The sequence below is a fragment of the Nanorana parkeri genome, unplaced genomic scaffold (genome assembly GCF_000935625.1).
Source record: "Nanorana parkeri isolate BGI_ZX_2015 unplaced genomic scaffold, ASM93562v1 scaffold283, whole genome shotgun sequence".
Lineage (NCBI taxonomy): Eukaryota > Metazoa > Chordata > Amphibia > Anura > Dicroglossidae > Nanorana > Nanorana parkeri.
The window spans coordinates 1,507,559-1,517,249 of record NW_017306551.1 but is presented as its reverse complement, the minus strand read 5'-3'; positions in this window follow the sequence as shown (position 1 = coordinate 1,517,249).

Sequence of the window (9,691 nt, the reverse complement as noted above, 5' to 3'; positions counted from 1 at the left end):
AGATGGGAGGGAGAAAGGAAGGAATGGAGGAGGTAAGGAAAAACGCAATAGAAAGAAGGACAGGAGGAAGAAAGGGAGGAAGGAAAGAAAGAAAGGAAGGAGGAAGAGACAAAAAATATATTAGCAAACACAAGGAAATATATTATTTTTATTTTAATACATAGAAAATACCAAAACCGTACATTCCCAGCCGTGAACTTTACTACTAGACATGCAGTAATAAAAAGCAGCAGATTACAAAGGTATGAAGAGGGCTCATTCACCGCATATGTTACCACAGGGCAAAGCATTACGCAGAGTGCAGTGTGTTGCAGTACTACCCATTTTTATTGCCTCTTAATAAACCCAGTCAACACTTGAGTTGTACAGATGTAAACCATTAGTGTATTGTGGTGTCCTGCTTTTAAAAACAAATTTGTGTAGTCCATTATTCTGTGCCTTATTTTGCGCTGCCAGCCAAAGTGAAATGACTGAACTGTCTTAACGCAGCTTACCTTAGGGCACGGTAACACATTGAGGGGAATTTATCAAAACTGGAGCAGACAAAATCTGGAGCACCTGTGCAAGACAACCAATCAGCTTCTATCTTTCATTTTCAAATCTTACCTGAAGAAACTGAAGAGAGAAGCTGATCAGTTGCCATGGGCAACTGCTCCTGATTTTGTCTGCTCCCGTTTTGATAAATTCATCTCATTGCGTTTATGAACATGTGCACAGACCTGTGCATGGACCCTAGGGTTTATGTATCCTTTACATAACTTTGGCTGACAAGTAATATAGAAGATAAATCTGCACTATATGCTCTACGTTTCTCTCCTTCTAAACTCTTTGTTTTTGAGACATCTTCCTCCTGGCCAGATTTGACTTCCTGAGAAAACCCCAGGCGTGATTTAACTGGCAAAACTTGGAAACATTCAGCTTTTTAATGGTATCAATTAGCTTCACCAGATGAATGCCTAGATTGCTTCTAATTAAGCAAAGCTCCATTTCTGGGCTAATGGTGTAAGTTAAATTGTATCCTGAACTCTTAAAAAAAAGAGAAATTATATATTTATATAGATATATATAAAAACGTTGAGATCCTACATTATTATTCCTACAGTACTGCGCTTGCAGACATTGCAAAGGGTCTACAATGGAGGTATAGTCTGTTTCCTTTATCACTTCAATGCACTTATCGACAATATGGTTTGCCAGCTGAGTAGATGAGGAACACAGCTGCTAGAGGCCCTTGGTAACTAACAAGTGCAGCTTCTCTGGAGTCTAGCTATACAAACAACTTGATGGTAACAAAATTAAATAAATAAAGTAGAAAATTGTAGGCATGTTGGCATTGATTCCAGGTGAGAATTGAGAGATAGGCTTCAAGCCATTTTAATAAAGCCATAGCCATTTATGGAACTAACCAAACGTACGCTGTGTTCATGTGGTCATACCTTTGATATACACTGAGTGGCCAGATTATTATGACTACCCCATCAGTACTTACGAGATGTTGCAAGGTGATGCGAGGAATCTAACACTGCACTGTTGCCCTTCTGTTGTCTTGTACCAGTCTTGCCACTCTCCGGTCTGCCCTAACATCGACTAGTCGCTGACGGCCAAAATTCGCACGTTCAGACCCAGATTTTCGGCTGACAGTCCAGTCTTTAAACACTTTACAATGAGCCCCTCTTGAACATTTAACGAATTCTGCTGTTTTGCTGATACTCGCTCCATGGCTCCAAGCGCCAACAATCATCCCACGTTCAAAGGCTGTTAAATCGCTTTGTTTCCCCATATCTTCAGAAACAAATCACTTCTACTGTCGTGGTAAACAACCTGCTTCCCTATTTATAATGGTCTGGCCCTCTAGCAACTTCAGCGCGAAATTATAGCTAACTATAGCTAATTTGCCTACAAACATCAGGTGGTCATAATAAACTGGCCACTCAGTGTATATGAGCTTCCTACTTGTATTTATCATGTGAATGATCCTACAGGTGATAATTACATCTTGGACAGTTTGGGCTGATTCAGAAGTTTCTCCTCCTTAAATTGCAGTGGTTGGTTCTTACTATATCTCACAGGAAATGGTTTTGAATGCAACCAGGTAGGACCTCATGAAAGTCGTAAAGTAGCTTCTGTCCGATGTGACATTAATGCAACGTTACCTTTTGATAAGTCTCACCTAGCCTCTCCTCATCTAGAGCAGAGTAAAAAAATGGGGGACTATTGACAAATAAGTTATTTGTGGATGTGTTTTAGATCTGTAGTGCTGGAAAGTAGTCCCAAAACTGATGCAATGGGCAACACTTAAATCATTCTAATGTACAATTCCTTTAAGGACAAATGGATAAGGTGACATTGTCTCTTTAGGAGGAGAGGGAAAAGCTACAAAAAAAGGAAGAACTCCTTTAAATCTCTCCAAACTGCTAGAGTGGCCAACACTTAATTCACTCTAGCGTGCAATCCCTTTAATGACAGCAAACCCAGTATATATCTGTAATCAGGGATTAAGATTATTGAGGGACAGAAATCCATTATTTTTTTAGCCCTTCAGCAAGGGATTAAAACAATAAAAGTAGATCTGGCTGCCATACTCACCTCCTCCCCAGCACTGTCCTCAGTAGGGATGACCATGGGCTTAGTGCAAATGAAGTTCACCCAAGCCTGCTCTAAACTGTCAGTGACCCATCTCCCTCCTAGGCCAGTCAGCTGCGGCGCTGGCATTCTCCATCCCTTTGTTAGGTGAAAAATGCCCTGGCCACAGCTGATTGGGCCAGGAAGGGAACTGGGTTTGCACCAAGCCCATGCACATCTCTACATTAATTCCAGGACTCTCATCAAGGACCTGCTCCCTGAAGGGTCATCACCATGCCACCCTGCACTGTAATCAAGCAAAGAGCAGTGCTGACATCAACACTGGATCTAAAGAGGAATAGAACCTGCGCACATGACCAGCCTAAAGGGAAAAGTTTGAGAACTACACATTAGCTTTAATCCAACCTCAAATTAAGGCTCCCTATATAATTTCATTGTATCACTTATCATTGTTCAAGCCCTGGAGAAGGGAGAGTTCTTATCCCCTGAAATGCATTGAGTTTATCTGATGCTCTAAAGAAATAAATGTTTTATATTCTGCCTTTGGCATGTGGAAATTATAAACTTACCTACCTGCCATATCAAAATTGGCCACAAGATGGAGCTGAAGAGAAAACCTCTCTAATTATAGCAGCTTAGACTGTTTTCTTTAATAAACTCCCAACATCCTCTCTGTCAAAAGAGAGGGAAACAAGTGCATCTTGGGAGTTCAGCCTCCATTTTAGGACTGAGAACAAAATAATCCACTGCCATCCACAACATGTGTCTGGAGGAAAGAGCACCAAATTCCCTCTAGGCAGCATCACTGGTATGGATGGACTTGTTTCTTTGTACATTTGTGAGCTGACACTATATATACCCACTTTGTATGCTGATTGCATGTTGCTATGTTCTTTCACTAGTTTCACTCAGTCTGGCTTATTGCACAATGGGAGAATTTAGCTTCATGTTGAGCTATACGCAGGCCACAGGGCAACATATAATGGGGACAGAATATTTTAAATGGGTTTCAAGGTGCTGCAAATGTCGCAATGAGAGCAATAATTCTAGAGCCATTAATCACTGATAACACTAAAGTGATGAGCAGTAAAAGCATTTTAATCGTCGAGTATGGGCGTTTTTTGCGCACGCAGTTTTAAGGCTTGACATGTTTGGTGTCTATTTACCCGCCGTGACCCCGACTTTTATGTTTTACTAAAAATATGGGTAAGAATAAATGTTTTATAACATAACGTAGGGAAACTTTTTTTTTATATATTTATGGTACTTTTTTCATTATATAGTAAAAAAAAATAACCCCCCCGTGGGGTCTATATATAAATATATATACACAAGTTTATCTATGAATTCCTTATTTGATACAACTTTTCAGTTCAGCTTTTACTGTTTGTCTTCAGGTGCCTGTTATTGCCTTATTAGCTACTGAGTGAAATAATCATCTATACCTCTATAGTAAAGGTCCGGTAGATGTGTATTAGTGCTGGATCGATGAGAGTAGAGAATAATAGCGATTAAAGTGTATTTTTCTTGCCATAGTCAACTTATGCTAAAAGGAAGCTCCCAGTTCAGGGCCTAGGGTGTTTCCTCTCTGATCACGATAGTTAAATTGCTCAACAGATTATAGACTTCTGGTTGAGTGGTTCAAAGCATCTAGTACAAACTTCTATATATATATATTAGGGCTGGTAATGATTAAAAATTTCCTGTTCGATTAATCGAAATTTTTTAAATCGATTAATCGATTAATTTCGATTAATTATAACGCACATACACATCCAACTACATTGGGCTATACACATACAGCACAGCAATAAAGTAATAAAATGAACTAGGATCACACTAATCCAGCACGTTATTAATCTCACGTGCCCCACTCAATATGCCCGCCGCTTGAGTGGGGCAACTCAGAATAATAACGTGCTGGATTAGTGTGATCCTAGTTTATTTTATTACTTCATTGCTGTGCTGTATGTGTATAGGCGATCGATCAAAAAAATTAACGATTAATCGAGGGATTAATCGTTAATTTCCGCAGCCCTAATATATATATATATATATCTTTGACCAAATGGTTGCCCTTTAAACCAGCCCGTATTTTTAAACATTGCCCACTTGTATGTGTGCTAGCCGCGGTGTGGCAGGTATTCCGCTCACGAGCAAGGCGGACCTCTGACAATGAAGAGCATAAAGAGAATTGGGTAGTGATGTTTTGCATAACAAACCCTGACAGGCCTTTCACTCTCAATGTCACGCAAGCCAGAACCTCTAACCAATACTGGAACAGGAATGCTGGGTACAGAGTGTCCTTAACTTCTCCTGAGTACCACTGGGAATGTGACAGTTTGTCAGACTTACCTGGGGACGCTATAAAAACAAAGCTGTGAGCTGCTGCAGCCTAATTATGTGAGCTGGGAGACAGCTGAGGCTGCAACTTGCTTATTCGAGATGTCACTTAGCTATGTTCTATTTTCTTCTTGAATATGGATACAAGACGGTCCATGTGCTGGGCCACAGCGTGACCAGTGCATTCATTTAACGAGCTGGCCTATTTGCCGTCCCGTCATATGTACAGCTATTATTTATTACCAGGCACTAAGGGATTATTAAGGAAGTAAGTAAACAGTGAACGAAAGAAAAAAGAAAAGAAAGAGAACTGACCCTCATTAATGAGACGTTGTGCATTTTCTGCCAGTTCAAGGATTTGTAAACCCAGTTATTAAAATCTCATATAAACAATAGTATAATAATATAACATCAAACCCATTTCTAATATTTAAATTTTGCAGCCTACATTACAGTGTACTATCTGGGTGATGATATAATGATAATGGGCACATTTCCAATCTGATGGACTATTTGGATCTCAACTGAGGTCTGTTTAATTAAATACGATTACTCAACTCTATGAATAGCTCCTGTGTAGTGATTGTGTACCTTAATGAATGTCCATGTGTCTCAATAAATACAGAATGTCTGTGTCAACTAATACTGCATGACTCTATTACTTTATAAGCCACTTCGCATTAACAGAATGTCCATGCGTCCCAACAGGTATAGAATTGCTATATCACTTTATAAGCCACATGACATTAACACAATGTCCATGCGTCTTAACAGGTATAGAATGGCTATATCACTTTATAAGCCACTTCACATTACACAATGTCCATGCGTCCCAACCAGGTATAGAATGGCTATATCACTTTATAAGCCACTTGACATTAACACAATGTCCATGCGTCCCTACAGGTATAGAATGGCTATATCACTTTATAAGCCACATGACATTAACACAATGTCCATGCGTCCCAACAGGTATAGAATGGCTATATCACTTTATAAGCCACTTGACATTAACACAATGTCCATGCATCCCTACAGGTATAGAATGGCTATATCACTTTATAAGCCACTTCACATTACACAATGTCCATGCGTCCCAACAGGTATAGAATTACTATATTACTTTATAAGCCATTTTGCAGATCGTGGAGAGGTAAGTATATTACAGTGATCGTGCCATGAAGGTCCTCATTATTTCCCATCATGTTTTAGAGTGACAATGCTCTGTCAATATCTCCCAAATGTGCTCTTGTGTTGTCACCCCTTCACACAGACTTCTAATGGAGACTAAAAGCAGCTGTCTTAACACGCATTACACAAGCATGGTTCATCATTGTCACCGTCAAGAAACTTGCCCTGAGAAATGGCATGCAGCTTTTGTTGGAGTGCATGGAGACAGGAAAAAAGGTGCAGGTGATCAGCAGCACTGAGATGCAACAAAGGATGAAAGTGGGTAAAAACAAGCAATTTATTTAAAATAATTACATTATTATATACAGTGCTTTAGCATTGAGTTAAGTTAAGGGTTACATCTAATTTGAGTGATGACATTAAATCTCACTAATTTCTGGGTTGATGTGATCCATATAAGGCCTCATTCACACTACTAACAGCCGGCCCGTACAGATCCATGCAGGGTGCACGGCCGTATCGGGCCTCTCCCGGGAAGAACAGGTGCTGCGTGTGATTGTACGCAGCAGCCTGTTCTTCTCTATGGAAGTACACGGCCGTACGCTCGCCTGAACTGCACGTCTTTGCAGGTGCGGGTGTCCCTGCTTGGATGCAGACAGGATCTGCCCGGGCCGGCTGTTAGTAGTGTGAATGAGGCTTAAAAGCTTCAAAGATTAGATCCAACTGGTAAGCCATCCTGTAGCTGCTGGGCATGGAATAAAGCAGCAGCCAAATCACTGAATCATGGGGACATGGTTGGGGGCACAGAGGTAAAATATCTGATATAAGCACTGCTGACATACTTGGGGGACAAGGTTGAGAGCACAGAAGGACAATATCTGATATATGCATTGCAGACAGGGCTGAGGGCACAGAGAGACAATATCTGACATATGCATTGCAGATTTGAAGAGGGAGAATAATTTAACATTTTTATCTTTGCAAGCCGCCTGACAAAAAAAATTTAAATACAGGTTATCTTGGGTGCATGAAAACAAGGTGCTGAGATGCTTTAAGAAGAAGTGGCCAGTGACCCAATGCCTAGAACAAGAATAAGAGTTGAGAGCACAAAGAGGGGGCGCCTTTCCTGGTGCAAATAAGTTTTATTCAATTGCAGGTAGACAACGAAGAAAGGTACTCACAAGGATAAAATGAATAAGAGCCATGGAACTCTAAGCCGGAGTAAGGCAAGTGGAAGTCAGCGATGTGGTTCCTATGTGCCAGTATAAAGATATCTGCGTTGACGCGTTTCTGGGGAAACGCTTCAACGCAGATATCTTTATACTGGCACATAGGAACCTTTCTTCTTTGTCTACCTGCAATTGAATAAAACGTATTTGCACCAGGAAAGGCGCCCCCCTCTTTGTGCTCTTTTCCAGATACTACAGTGCCCCTGGCTGAAGTGGGGCAGCATCCTGCAATATGCACACCAGTATACCCCTGTGAGGAGCGATTGTCCTTGACGCTTTTTCGTTACAAAGAATAAGAGTTGAGGTTAAAGTCTTTAATTTAACCTGAACCTAATGCTTAACCTAACTGTTAAAGGTAAAGTATACATTTGGGTGAAATGAAAAACGACATATATGATGAAGTCTGGCAGTATCCCTAACATGGTAGTTAGCCAGTAGATCTGTTGTTTTTTTTTTTACTTCCTGTAACAGGTTGACAAAGTAAAGCCCCACCCCTTGCAAGCTCTAAAATTCGACAACTATTACATTCACTTTCTTAATAAAATGCTGTTGAAATGGAATAAATAGAATTCTGTCTTTAAAAAAAAAGAAATTCGGTATGACCCAGTTATTCCACTGTTCCCATCAGTCCCACAGCGACGCAGTCTCTCCCTCTAATGCTCAACTTTTTCTGGAGCTCTCTCTTTTTCACAGCACAATAAAGTGATGCTGTTGGTGATGTTGAAATAAATTACCAGCTGCTATAGATCCCTCTACTCTGGCAATTTTTCATTATTTCTTATGTTGCAAGATTCCCCAGGTATTTTGTTCTGAGCGGAGACCAAAGGAGATTCTGCTAATGATCAGAAATCCTCATGTTCTGCCATTGACTGCTCAGCACTTGATGCTTGATGTGGACTATATTGCAGCTATTAATGATGTATCAGTCTGTATAGCTGGCCAGGAAAGAAATACTGTACTGCTTACTGCATGATCGACACACATAATAAATTCATCCTGTAGGGATTCAAACGGTTCAGTTTATTACCTGTACACTGGGGCATAAAGAAAAGACAGGTAGTCATAAATAAAAACGACTAGTACTTACAGAAAGTTCTCTGCCATCAAAACAGTTTCATAAAGAAAAAAGTGACATCGTACTCTATTAAGGAAGGAAGGAAAGGAAGGAAGGAAGGAAGGAAGGAAGGAAGGAAAGGAAGGAAGGAAGGAAGGATTATTTTGCACAAGGCATGCGCATTACTAAGGAAGACCTGAATAACAGTAAGGGATGTAATAAAGGAAATAAGACAGAAAGGAAGTGAAAGACAAAAGGCAGGGAGAAAGAAATGGGGAAGTAAGGAGTGAAGGAAGGAGGGAAGGAAGGAATCTGTGCTTGTGGTGTGCTGGAAAAAAGGGTCCACTGAAAAGTCAATTGTGATGTGTTGCCTTTTGGGCTGCCTTAAAGCAATGCACATTAATCTGTGACTCTGGATGAGAACACCTGGTGATCCTGCCTGGAAGGTGCTTGTTCAAGCACTTTTTGTTATGGGATGACAACTATCTCCTGCATTGTCATCCTAACACACAACCCTGGTGGAGACTACAGTATAATGATCAATACCCAAGCATGTCCCGTCCTTGCCCAGAGCAGGAAGCTGTTCCAGAGCAATGATGTGTAGCCTACTGTGGAGCCAATGCATGCAGACCGGACTTGGATGAAAAAAGTTGGAGTTAATCAGCAGCTGAAAGATTCATAAAATGGATGACTAACATGAACAGCTGTAATTTATTAAAAACAAATGGCAATTGTTATAGACTACATTTCGTCCACTTAGGGCTTAGAGGAACTGTGCACTGGGGCCCTCCCAACATAAAATAAACAACGAGCAATACAAAAGTAAAGTAAAAATAATGTAAAAAAGTTACTCTCAGTTTCACCGAATGGGACCTGTGATTCTCCAACCTCGGAGGTGGTCAGCAGCCGGAGCCGTGCCCTATATTCCGGCTTCCTTATTAAATCTTGCACATTTGTTCCTTACTGATGAATAGATATATGGTAATAGGCATTAATGAAAAATGCATGACCTTGAGTGATTCTACTGTTCATTTCTCTGTCATTTTTCTTTTAATAATTATCTAGCAGAATGTCTTCCGGCCATCTGGATGATCTATCGTTCATTTCTACATTTACATTCCAATAAGCTATTTTAGATGTTTGTGCTAGTTCTCAAAGTCCTTTATGCTTTACTTACTGATCTGGTCTGTTCATTACTGACACAATTTAACACTTATTTTACCCAGACTGACCAACAATAGGCAAATCTTTTTTCTTTTCTTTTTTTATAAAAAAAATTACATCTATTTTACAAATGAGGGCCAATAACCATGTTATATTTGCAGTCTTCTCTTTTGATTTATAGTGTCAT